The 13,794-nt window shown below is 34.5% G+C and overlaps 1 pseudogene; it reads right to left on the bottom strand.

The window, feature by feature from the left end:
• The window catches only part of LOC110025619, a 74,771-nt pseudogene that overhangs the window by 29,354 nt on the left and 31,623 nt on the right, over nucleotides 1-13,794 (bottom strand).

Below are 13,794 nucleotides of genomic sequence, written 5' to 3'. Positions count from 1 at the left end.
CGATTTAAAAATTAATTTTGTAAATCGAATATGGTGTTTAGAATCTTTTACAGTTGTATGGATGGCGACAGGGGCAGCTGGGCAATGTTGGGAGGCTGGCAGCTGAGAAGGAAGGTGGAGGGAGGGTTGGACACGGAAAGAGAAGAAGAGGCGGTAGACTCCACACATGAAATTTGAAAGTAATCACAGCAAGGACTGAACCCTACAACCAGAAAACAACAATTTATATACTCTCATTGATGAAGAAAAGGAAAGAAATAAAGAAGAAAACTCCCACGCAAAAAAAAGAGGGTAGGGAGGCAAGAAAGATCCAGCTATAGCTAGTAACATATTTCTATATAAAGAGGAGCAGAAAAAGGAGTAGGAAAGCGGCGTGGGAGGTCGCTCGCCTCATCAGGAGTCCCGTGCTCAGGCCGCCGGCTGATTCACTCTGCAGGAGGCCCCACTCCCGCGTTCCTGTGCGGGAAGGCCACGGCAAAGTCCCACGTCACCCATGTTTCGCCTATACTTCACCGCCTCATTCCACTCCTCTTTATCCCACTAAGTGAGGTCGGCTACATTAATTATTTTTCTCCATTGTGCCATATTTTTATTGAATTCTAATAAATATCACCCTCACTGGCTGGCAGGTTGGCAGGTAAGTCTCCCATTCTTTCTGTCGCGGAGCTGAAACCTCGAGCTGCCTGCTCCTTCTCCATCTCCTCTCCCAGTCTCACTGTCAAGCAACATTCACAACAGGCAACTCAACCTCCTCCAGCCCACCGGCAAAGTCTCCGTCCAAAAACACCTCTCTCCCAATTCGACTACATCTCCTCCGGCCAAACTCATCGGTGGAGAAACACCGTCCCTCTGCTCCTACTCGTGGCAGCCTCCGGCGACCCGTCTCCATCCGATGCACAAAGCAAAACAGCCGGCCCAAACAGCAACTCGCCTTCCTCCCTGCCTCCCCCGCAAGTTTGCAGAGGTCTCCCGCTCCTTCCTCCACTTCTTTCCATTCCTCTGTACTCTACCATCCAATAAACCTGGAATGTACAGAGGATAAAGCAGGCATCGTAAATGATCTCAGGGGCAAGCTACTGAGTCTGACAGGGCTGCTCACAAACGTGATGCTATATCTCCTAAGATCCAAAATCGGGCTGACATTCTGAATGAACTCGAAGGTGAGCATCATACGCATGATGCTAAATTTTAAGAGGAAGGAACAGCCCTTGAGGCAAAATATCAAAGGCTTCAGTAGCCTCTATACATCAAGATGTACCAGATTATTAACGGTTTGATAGAAACTGAGGGCGTTGCTAATGACATTGCGGAGGATGCTACTGAGGAAAAGGATCTATCAGCATAATAAGGAAGTGGAAGGAGAGAAGAAAGGAATTCATGAGAGCTGCAAAAACGAGGAAGTGGCGATTGAATTTCAAAGGAGGAAATGTGACCTGGCCAGCAGCATGTGAAGAAGATGGATCAGTGGGATATGCTATAAGATGTCATTGGGGTGAAGAGCTTAGAGAAGATCGTGCGTAATCTTGATGGAATTTCAGGAAAGACGACTCTTCTCTAACATGCCTGTGCAGATGAAATGATAATCCATCATATTCTTAAGATGGTGAGACCTGGTTTGCTGCCAAATTTTTGTCTGAATGCCAGCCATAAAAAAACAATAAAAATGAACTAATTTGGACAAAAATGTAATCAAATTAAAACTCTTAAACTACAAATTAAGATAAAATCTAGATGAAAAACTATTATAAAAATCATCTCAAAGGAATAAAGTTGAATATAAGTTAGACATGCACAACTTACAGAGGACTCGACGACTCGTCATCGAGGTCGATTGAAACCCGTGGTGAACACACATGTTCACCTATAAAACGCAAATGAGGTTTTCTATGGATTAATTAAAGTGTTTAAAATCATGCATTGCAATTATGGGGTTCTATTTCAGCACTGAATGAGTGTTATGTGAGTAAATGATGTTTAAACTGCTCAATCATAATATAATATACATAATCGTTTTGGGATTAGTAGCATTAATACAAGCGGATGGAAGGTATTTCACTAAAAGACTTTGGACAAAATCTTGCACACACGACAGTAGATCTATATAGCATTTAAAATAGCAAACAGAAGGCGAACGTCAGTGCCCTAATATGAAATCTTGCACGCTCCATCTCACACATTCCTCATGGCTAACAGCATCAAGTCAAATACATCATTTTGAAGAACATGAAATGCTTTAAGATTTATGCATGAGATTATTAATGTCAAGCATGCCAGCTTGAAAAACATTCAATGTCCCAAAGTCCATGCAATCAAAGCAAATAAATACATTAGAATCATGCACTTTAGTATTAAATACTTGCATGTGCTCTGACCAGTTTATTCAATATTTATACACATCATCTTGTGGGTAACGAGCCACCTTACCTATAAGATAAGGTCGTAAGTCTCACAAATCGTTCTGCCTAAAAAATATAGAGTTAACAAAATTGAGCCCCCACTAGGGCTGTAAATGAGTCAAGCTTTAGTGCGCTCAAATTTGGCTCATGTTTGGCTCATAAACAGGTTGTTCGTGTTCGACTCGATTTAAATATTCTTGTTTGTGTTTGACTTGAAATTGGCTCGTTAAAATTAATTAAAAAAATAGATGTAGAGTGTTCAATTCGAATCTGCACCAACTCTGTGCACTAGAAAGCGCAGAACCAAATGTCTACACGAGCTGTTATGATTATGGATAATATATTATTATATAAATAACATATACAGTTTCTTTATTGTGAAATAAAATGAGTCGAGTGAGCTAACAAAGGGTTGTTCATGTTCGGCTAGTTTCCTTAACGAACAAGTTGAACACAAGCTACTTAACAAGCTGAGTTTTTCGCAAAAGATTGGCTTTTTTGACAGTCCTAGCCCCCACTGAGCTAGTATGATCCTAATTAAGATTTGAATTGGCAAGATTGAGCTCATAATATGCTATTATGATCCTCCTCATGAGAATCGGAGTGAAAGGACTATTACGTTAATCATATTTAAGTTATAATTTACCCCGATGATATACATACTCATTGAACATCTTAACCAGAAGGATCTACTTATAAAAATTAATTTGTAAATCAAAAAATTTATAAAATAATAAAAAAAAATTCTATCACCTAAGGGTAAAAGCAAAACTCACACACCTTCCATAATAGTTTGTCAGTTTTTTGAGGTGGACAAATTTAATATGGACTCAAGCTCAGAAATATTCAATGTCACAGTAAGTATAGTACTAAATTTAAGCTTAAAACAAGATCATGTTATTAAGGATATGGCCTGAGTCCTCTGTCCGCATGATTTTACTGCAATATAGCACCACAAAGTAGTGATTATGATTGGAGTTCTCTTTCCGGGTGGTTTGTTGCCCAGTAGTACCATTATATTATGGTCACAACTGTAACTTGTATGTTCCCTAATAACAGTCTGCACCTTTGAGTTATGAATCATAGTGTATATTCAATACGACACAAAGCATTCTGTAAACTAAAGTTGATGTAGATTAGTCCCCTCAGACATTCACCCAAGCTCTATAAGGTTCCCTTGAATGAATCTACCCATGGCTACTGACAAATATCATACTTTCTGGTTATTATTACCTCCACTGACTAAGTAGATTAAGGATCATGACAACCCGAGATGACAAAATCATTAGATCTTAATTGGGTTTGTCATCATTTCCCCCATCATCCATTTTAAGCTCATGATGATAATTTTATAATTTAAAAGTATATATCTATGGCTATTATATGTTAAATCTGAATACTTAGCATCTAATAAGCAGCCTTAATTGAAAGTGCTCACCCATTATTGGAAGGGGGTAATTAACCATAGGGGATTGCTTCTATGGGAAACTTCAAATCCTGGACCTTAAAGTCCTCACAAAAAGTGATTGAAATATTTGGGTAGTGTTTTATCTACTGTCTAATTTTCCTTCTGAAAATTTGACCTAGACTTAACATATAAGCTCTCAACAAGAGTCCAAGGTATTTCAAATTTCGGAACCTACAATTGACCTCAAAATTTGCATCAAAAACATTTTTGACATTCATGCTCAAGGAAAAACTTTTGAATAGCATACCTTTAGAAAATTTCTAATTTATGATAGCATAACATAAAATCATGAGTCTAATAGTTCATCAAAGCAGAACAAGCTAGAAATAGAAAAAAAAGCTCTACTCTAATGGACTCTAGCATTATTCAATTGTTGAAGTACAACCATCAGCTCTTTGTCACACACAATTTAGAAAAGTTTCATAAGCGCTATGTGAATTTCTATTAAAGTTATACAACGTAAACTAGAGTAACTAATAGACAACTCTTCTTATCAGCAAATTGTCATTTTCATGAGTATAAAACTCATGTGTCATTATATTTTTCAAAGCTGAGGATGTTTACTATTCTGATGCATGAATATCTGCCCTTGTTTTTCTTCCTTTGAATTCTATTCGAAATTCAAAGTTAAGAAAACATAACATTCTAATATGAAAAAAGAAAGAAGGAAAAATAAAAGAGCAAAATATGTACCAAAACATTTTATACCTAAATCCGATCAATAAGGTATCTATAGAGAATATAAACCCAAGCAGTCAAAATAACAAGCCATTTTATAGATTCCCAAAGACATCCACCTCATCTCCAACATCATCAATATGCCTTTCCTCCAACAATGACAACAAATTTTCAAAGGGTATAAGAATAACATGAATTATAAACTAAAAACCAACCTAAGAATTATGAATTTTAAACAAGAAAGATAGAAATAAAATAAACAACCTTTTATGAGTTCATGAAAATACCCATCACTAGTGTATTTTATGGGTATAATTGAATTTGAATAAAATGAAAAAGGTTAAAATGCCATTGTCATAAAAAATAATGCCTCAAAAAATACAAGCCTGAGTTTCAATCCTTCTTTCTTCATCCTTGCCATGAAGAGCACTATGTAGTGTAGTTCTTAACATATTTTTAAAAATTATAGTCAAGTCATTTCCTATCAACCCACTTGTTTCCTACCAACTACTTTACTAGCAATGACAAAGCTCATTGGGGCCTTCTCCAAAATGAAAGAGAAAACAAAATATATTTTCTACTACTTTTTCCTTATGAATATCATTTTTGCGTTTTCTCCAAGCCTAATTTTACACACTTTACTTTTATTAACAATTACCTTAGCATTTTATTTTTTCTAAACCCATTTGATTCTATCCTACTGATACCAGATTGGGGAAAAAGGACCCAAACCACAAAATTTACATTTATTGATAGGGAAATAGGGTTACAACATACTCAAATTGAAAATAACATCACCAAAACATAAAACAACATAACAAACACCTTCAATGTGCATCTCAAGTGCAGTAGAGGAAGGTTAGGTGGATCAGGATGGCTAGGGGGGTGGTGGCAGCAAAGATGGTGTGTTGAGCGACGTATTTGGCTGCAGAACAATGTGCGTGGGGCTAGACAGTGGTTTGGAGAGGTTGGACGACAGGTTTGGAAGCTGTAAAGTGGGGCTAGAGGGGGTTGGGGAAGGGCTGAAGTGGTCGGTGGTTAAGGGGGGATGGAAAGGAAGGTTTAGGGAAAATAAAAAGGGAGATACAATCGCCTACCTCCCTTGATATAGCCCTATAACAGGGAAAATGATTCTACATACGAAATTTGAAGGTAAACACAACAACAATTGCCCTAAATCTCTAAAAACAACAATATATAGACTCTTATTGGAGGAGAAAAGGAAAGAAGAAGGAAAGAAAACTCCGACTCAAAAGGAAGGGGTGAGAATACTCCAGAATAACCATTAAAAGCTTTCGATAATGAGAAGAAGCAGAAAAGGCAAGGGATGAGTTTTCAAAAGACCTGTCTGTGCCAGTCGGTTCGACTAGGATTGCAGTGATCCCACATCTACGTTGAGTGAGAAGCCCCACGTCTGTGTTGAGCAGGAAGCCCCGTGTCACCAACTTTAGCACTTAATATTAAGTTTAATGAAACAAAGAATATTAATATAAATCGAAAAGTAAGCATAACGGTTGATAAAGATTACTATCATAACATAATATATCCATCATATTCCAAATAAACAGCAGGAAGCGATTAATTGAAATGACATTAATTGCAAGGCATCCATTTTACACTTATTTTATAAAGATTCATATTTAAAGCTCGAAAAGCTCTTTTTTCAATCGTTAGAGTGATCAAAGAAAAAATACATTAAAAAATTATGAAACTAACGATACAAACTCATTCAAAAGATTGACAACACTTTGTTTGTGTCATCTCCACAGAAGATTAACAAGAATATTATTCTATAAAATTCGATGCCAATTCAAAAGGTAACATAGCCAAGGCATGAAAGCATCAGCCGGACTTTTTTTTGTTTCCTGTTGCTTTAAAAAATAGGTTCACAGATGTTGGAGAGACAAAAACATACAGCGTTAAGTTGGTTAGATTTCAGGGTTTATACCTAAAAATAATGACATATGAAAATAACGAGGCATTGGTTAAAAATTTTAGTGATTCCATGAAAAAGGACAATTTCATTCCCTCCTCAGCAAACCAACAATGCTGTTGTTCTTGCTCCTCATAATAATGATATGGAGTGATTAAATGCATATTTTCAAACATGCTACCTAAAAGAGTAAGCCAATAATTTTTATCACCATAAGTAATGACTTAACCAAGCATCTTATTGAACTACATGAAACTGCTAAAGGATACCTTATACAACCACAAAAGGAGCAACCACAAAAGGAGCATTATTTACAAAGAAATGTATCGTAAATTGTTACTGAGTTCTGTTTCTCTAATAAGTGTAATTGTCAAAAGTTTCGTATGAAACTAAGCAATTTATATAAGGCAGAAAATGAAAGGATTGAATATCAAAAAATAAGGCCTTCAAAATAAGAGCAAGAGCAGTCGACTGACCTCTTCAATTGGACTATATATGTTATGTAGAGTTTTGAGCTAAAAAAAAAGATAGCCAGCGTATGCTACAAGAATAATTCAGCTGCTGAATCTTGAAAGGGAATCTTCGGACTTTCCATACTGTACCTCTGACTGTGTAAAGTGAAGAACTGCTGGAATTCTGGGAATGTCAGACCTATCACAACCATGAGCAACCCTGAGTTTACCACAATAGCCTGCTATGACTAAATTCTATATATTTGTCCGTCTGCACACACCCACACATAGATAGGCATATTGTCGTGCGAATGACCTGGTTCATTGGTGTGGCCTCTGGCACAAGTCTCTCGGGTCGGGGGTTCAAATCTCATGGTGCGGGCTCTTCGAATTAGAAGTAAACACACCAGGGTTTTCAACCCTTTTGAGGAATCGATATTTGATGTCCATTGGACCAAAATATCGATTTCACCTTTCAAAAAGAAAAAAAAAAAAAAAGATAGACAGATTGTTGCCATGCCTTGTTGAAGATCTGATCATTATCAGAATACACAATCCCGCCACAAAAGAAAATACATCCAAGAAATAAAAGCATATTAGACAATATAGATCCAAGTAAAGTTTGCTGAACAACACAGATAATTCCATTTTTGAAAGCATAAATTGATACGATCATTTCTGTCGCATTCCCGAAAGTAGCATTTAAAAGACATCCAACTGCAGGCAGAAAAATGATTTAAGTAAATTAAATCAATTTACCTCCATACAATACAAAGTTAAATAATCTAGAAAGAGTTTACCAGTGGAACAGTGCAGAATGCTAGCTGTCTGAATCATTCAGAAAAAAATAAATAAATGCCTGTCAGATGAATAAAGTAACATAAAGGATTGTTAACAGAACTAATTATATGGTTCCAGGTCATAATTAGTTGCAGAACCCAAACGCTCAGCTAAGGGAGTTATGCCCCCAAGGCTAAAAAAGAAAACCCATCCCTAGAAATTGAACAAAAAGTTAAATATGTCAAGTCGAAGTCTCAATTTAAACAAACAATACAGACATAATTGTTGGCTTTCAAGAATGCAAAGGATTGTGGAAGTAGCCGCACAAACATGTACATTAAAGTAACTCAAAAAACATATGGAAATAGAGATAATCAAAACTTTATATTGTAAGCAAAATCAATGCATAGACACATGAATGGTTTGGCAACTAATTATTCCAAAAAACTGATTAAGAGAAATTGCATATGGGTTAGGAACAGAATTCTGGCTGGTTTGGATCATTACCGGACAAATCTAAGAACCAGCCCAGATTTACATGGTTCAGACGCTTTTTTGCTGAAGGATTCAGATCAAATACATAATTGATAATTTCGATCAGATCTTTAATCGACTTGAAAATATTTGAAAAAACAGAGCAAACTTGAAATCTGTTTCAAGTTTCAAGTAGAACTCGTAATTTTTTAACAGCCTTAATTGGATCTGAAGCTTGTCTACTAGCCAAAGTATTCTGAGCTGTCATCAAAAAAAAAAAAAAAACATTTAACAAATTTAAATTTCAGCATAATAATTTAAGTGAAAAAAACTATTATTTGGGATCATTGCCTAAGATTAAAAAAGTAAATTTAATCTCCATACAATCATAAATGCATACAAAGATAAATATTAATTCATATATCTTCACATAGGAATCTTAAATAACATTTATTCTGGTCATCGGCAAGATGAAACTTCAAAACCAACCTAAACTTGTAATAATTTTAAAAAGAGAGATCTAACCTAGGTGCAATTATAATGAACCAAGATACAAGAAGCTGTGAAGATTCAGGTGGATTTTCATTACTTATGACCTTATTTACGCATGTGCAGGGCATCTCAGCCACCATAGTCATCATAAAATTTAGATTTTTTGTACCTATGGCAATTAAGTTATATTGTTTTTCTTATTTATTTTTATTTTGTTGAACCCCTTATATTGTTGGGACATTGTTTCATGGTGTATTTTGAGCATTTTGTATAGAAGGGCTATTTATTGTATTTTGGAACGTGTTTTAGACCATGTGATGTATTGAGTCAAGTGTAGTGTGAGTTTTATTGTATTGAATTTACCATTGAGCTAGCTTAACCATTTCTTTCACTTCGAGTGGCTTTAGCCTACACATGTTAACCACTTTCGGCCACAGCTACACAATGTTGGCCTCAACATTATTTTTTGACTAGCTACGTCACAATTTGACTTGCCACATTACCATATTACATGCAAGCCTGATCCATCCCCTTTTCCCCCATCTCTATTGCGTTTAATTTATAGTCAAATAAGCACTAGAATTGGATTAAGTGATATTCCTTGGAATTCTTCTAATGCTCTTGGAGAACATGGAAGACTAACAAACATTCACGTCTCCAACTCACTCTCCTTTCCTTCATTTGGTCGACATTTGATGATGATTGATGCTAGTTGAATAAATTTGTCTTTTTGAGTGTTCTACACTTTATGAGCTTTCCATCCCATGAGAAAAACTTCTTATGTGTGTGATTTCATAGCCCCTAGAAAGCTTCCAAGGAAGAAAGAAGATCATCACAATGAAAGGTTATTCACGGAGGTAGATTTCAATTACCCTTGTTTCAGTAACAGTTATGTAAAGTTCATCATAAGTTAGATCTTCCATTAGCTTATCATATTTAAACAACTTATTCGGCAAACCTAACAAGAATTAGAATACAGATTTGTACGTTATGTTCTTTTTTTATACTTGTAATTCTAAAGAGGTTATCAAATTTATCAAGACTATATTATTTAGAATTAAATGAACTAATTGTGTAATCTATCATACTTCTGCATAGATTTAAACTTGTCATGCATCATAGTTTATATTAGAGAGAAAAACTTTATAACCAATTTCGTCATGACATTTTTTCATGACACCTTGATATTATATTTTTTGTCGATGTAACTCACTTTTGCTTGAACCTTTGTTCGTGTAACATTAAATATAGAATATAGAGCCAAAATGATCTCCTAAAACTATTTGTATGATGCCATTTTAATCCCAAACTATGTGGAAAGCCATTTTTAGTCCACAGATTCTTTATAAAAGAATTAAAATAAAAATGTCATCTAAACTAATAGAATTGACAATGATATTATTTAAGAAAACTATTTTTTGAACTTCTTAGAAAATCTAATTTCTTGTTTAACTTATTTTGTTGGACATAGCAGCTATTCATAGACAATATAAGTGAATTGAGATCATGTAAATTGCACAACAGTTATTTTTTTTTATAATGAATAATTTTGTTTGACATTTTTGTTACCTTAATTCCATTACAACAAAAAATATTGAATTTAACTTTTCGTTACAATGGAAATAAAATAATAAAGTTATTAAAAAATTTATTTGTTGAAAAAATTTACTTTACTTTGCAACCTGCATGATATCGATATGCTGTTATGGTATGTGAAATTGGCTGTTGGCCACGACAAAATAATATATTAATTTTTTTTTTAATTTATAAAATTTTTTTCGTAAAACACTCTCATTTTTAACACAATAATTTTAATTTTTGCTAATTTAAAACAAATTGCCAAAAGATTATTTTTGACATTTTCTCATTAACTGTATGAAGATTTACTTTAAATTGTTTCATCTTGTGTGAGAAAAAAATGCACACTTCTTCAAATTTTGCATATTTATGACATTTCACTCTTTGCACTTTAGTCAACTCTTTATTCTATGTCGAAATAAAAAATATAAGTAGCCTTTTTTCATAAGTTCAAATTCCTCTACAAATTTGCTTTATAATGTTCTTACAAATTTCTCAATAGTTTGATGCCAAATTTATAAAAACTAAAATATTGTCACATGTCCTACATCAAAAAATTCTAAATTTTACTAATTCTTAATGATGACCCATAATGACCATCAATACCTATCAATTTAGAACTATTTCTTTTATTACAAGAATAATCAAGAGAATTTAACTTCTTCTACCAACAAATATATCATAACATCAAAGTTATGTGGGACACAATTAAAAATAGAGATGGGTAGAACCCCACACTCGATCCCAACATAGCTTAGGAGGATGCTTTTTATGGATTGTGATGAGAATTCACTTCCTAATCCCAACCCACCTCCTAGTCCAATTTAGTCTCAAAACCTATCCCAAAATGGCTAAGAAGGATGGTGGTGGTGAGAACCCAATTCCTAATTCCAACCATCCTCTAATCAAGATCTAACCAGCTCCCCTGACTCAAACCCGTCATCATCATCCATTCCCAGTGAATGAATATTATGGCTATGCAAAGATTGATAGGGCATCCTTAGTTTTACTTCGACATATAAGGAGACATGTAAGAAAATATATGAGTATTTTCCTAAGCACCCACTGAATGTTGCCCTCGCCCTTTTACGACTCATCATATTGCATGTTATCCCATGGCATATTAATATATAAAATATGAGCAAACCATGAGAATATAAAGATGCCAAGCAAAGAGTTTTTATCATTCAAAGAAGAATAAAATTATACGAGAAGATAAAAATAATATTTTTTATTTTTATGAAACTCGTGTAGAAACCTATGAAGAGGAAACCACTAAACATAACATTTCATTGCATAAAAGTTTAATTTCATATGACTTATACCATATAATTCACTCAAAATTTAGAAGCACAAAAATATCCATTATTACATAATTTCATGAAAAAGGATAAGGTTTAAAATCATTAAGATTTGATTGAGTAATTAAATGTCATTTGCTTAATTGAAGAGTTACATGATTATAAAATATCCAAAAATTTATTTCTTGTATGGAACACAGGCATGCCTGAGTGACGCCTTTGTCTGTGTTGAACATGTACTAATACAGCTCCAACACCCCTTAACACACCACAGACTGTGTCAGAAATTTTTTTTTTCCTACAAAAATATGGGCTCTAACATAGTAGGGACATGGTAAAAATATATTGAGGATTGTAGATGCTACATGGGAAATGAGAGTTTTAAGACATTGTTCACAAGTCTCGATGTACTAAAAAAACAAGCTCTAACCTAACTCTTCCCATGTCGAGACATACAAAACAGTGAAGACATTAAGTCCTTATTTGAAACTTATTTCAAAGAAAATAAAAAAAACAAGAAGCCCATTTTAAAACCAGACAACCAAGACACAAAGTTGGAATAAGATGAAGAAAAGGTGGATTGTGCTGATTCGAAGCTATCGTCGAAGGCAAGATGCGAAGAAGCCTCATGCATCTCAATATTCGAATTAATGGCTTGTAGGTAAGCCAAAAAAATTTCACTATGGTTTATAGAAATTGCGCTCATTCAAATACATATATTAAAGTATTTACTTCAGAATGTTCTATAGACACATCAAATGCATTTAGGTTATTGTTGTTTGTGTATTCATTTGAATTGTTATTTTATTGTGGCTTGTGTATTTAGGAAAGCTTGATCGAATGCATTTACACTTTTGTAATATATTTTTGGGAAATTTATATAAGTGGCACATAATTCTTATGTATTTATATATCTCACACCTAAACTTTTATGTTTAAATACATGGTACTTTGGTGCTTTAAACTAATGCATGAAAAGCATACTTCATTTTTAAAATTTGGTAGTAGTACTATTTTTTATATTATTTTAAAGATTTGAGTGTTATGTATGCAAATGAAAGTTTTCTGTGAGATATCCAAAAACATATAAATTGTGTGATGTAAATGTTCAATTATCTGATACTTTTAAGAGAAAATAGTTGAAAATTATAGTTTTAAATTAATAATTTATTAAATACAAAAAAATTATCCATACCGTGAAGTGTCCTACTTTCAACAATTATATCGTGTTAGTGTATTTGTCTCCATGATTCATTGATGGAGACTACAAGAACAAAGATGAGTGTACCACCATGCTTCTAAAAATATAAAATTAGATAACACTTACATGAAATGACAACACGACGAGAAAAGCAAATATTGTTACTGAAATCAAAGAGGAAATTACAATCCAATAAAATAAATATTTGAAATTGTAACTAATAACAACACAAACCCAAACTAAGGTGAATCGTGAGGTGGGGGTGGTGATTGGCGAGGGCTTGGACCCCCAAAGAGGTAGTAAAGGATGGTTAATTGGCTTAAAAGTTTGGCGGAAGAAAGGGGAGTTGGCAGCTCCAAGCGAGAACTGTGAAGCTGCAGAAACAACAAGTGTTGTTGTTGTCTTGGGCGGTGGCAACAACAAAGATGGCTAGACAACAAGGAAAACAAAAGATAATGGTTGTTCCTGATGGCAAAGACAAAGGAGACTGACAACGGCAAGGACGAGTGATCTGGTGGGTTACAGGACATCAAAATGAAGCTGTTTGGGGTGGCAATAGCAAGGATAGAGGGTTTGAAGGTGGGAAACTGCAAGAAAACGTCCAAGGGATTCTGTTCAAAGTGGTTGAAGCAAGGGTAGTGACCAGAGGAAAATATATTGAGATTTTCATACCTACTTTATACTGCTTTTGATGATATTGATATTGCATGCTTTTGATGATATTGCATTTTAAAGAAAAATATTTTTGATGTTTTGTTGCAGGAATGATGAATTAGGGTCATTGGAGCAAAAAAATGCAAAAATGAGTGAATTTGAAGCGAAAATGACCAAAATGTGCAGAATTGAAATAGGGTACCGACGGCGCCATCGACCCTGCTGACGGCGAGCTCAACGGTTATGTCCAATCAGGCTTTGGATAAGCCAAATTTTGAAGGGATGCCTAAACAATTCTTGGGAAAGCTCATCCACAACTTTAAAAGAATGTTCTGGCTGAAAATTGAAAAAGAGAAGTGCTAGAGAGAGTTCTTGGAGGTTAGAAAG

The sequence above is a fragment of the Phalaenopsis equestris genome, unplaced genomic scaffold, assembly GCF_001263595.1.
Source record: "Phalaenopsis equestris unplaced genomic scaffold, ASM126359v1 Scaffold000316, whole genome shotgun sequence".
NCBI classification, from domain to species: Eukaryota; Viridiplantae; Streptophyta; class Magnoliopsida; order Asparagales; family Orchidaceae; genus Phalaenopsis; species Phalaenopsis equestris.
Note: the sequence above shows the minus strand (reverse complement) of the source record. Positions and strands in the feature narration are given on the sequence as shown.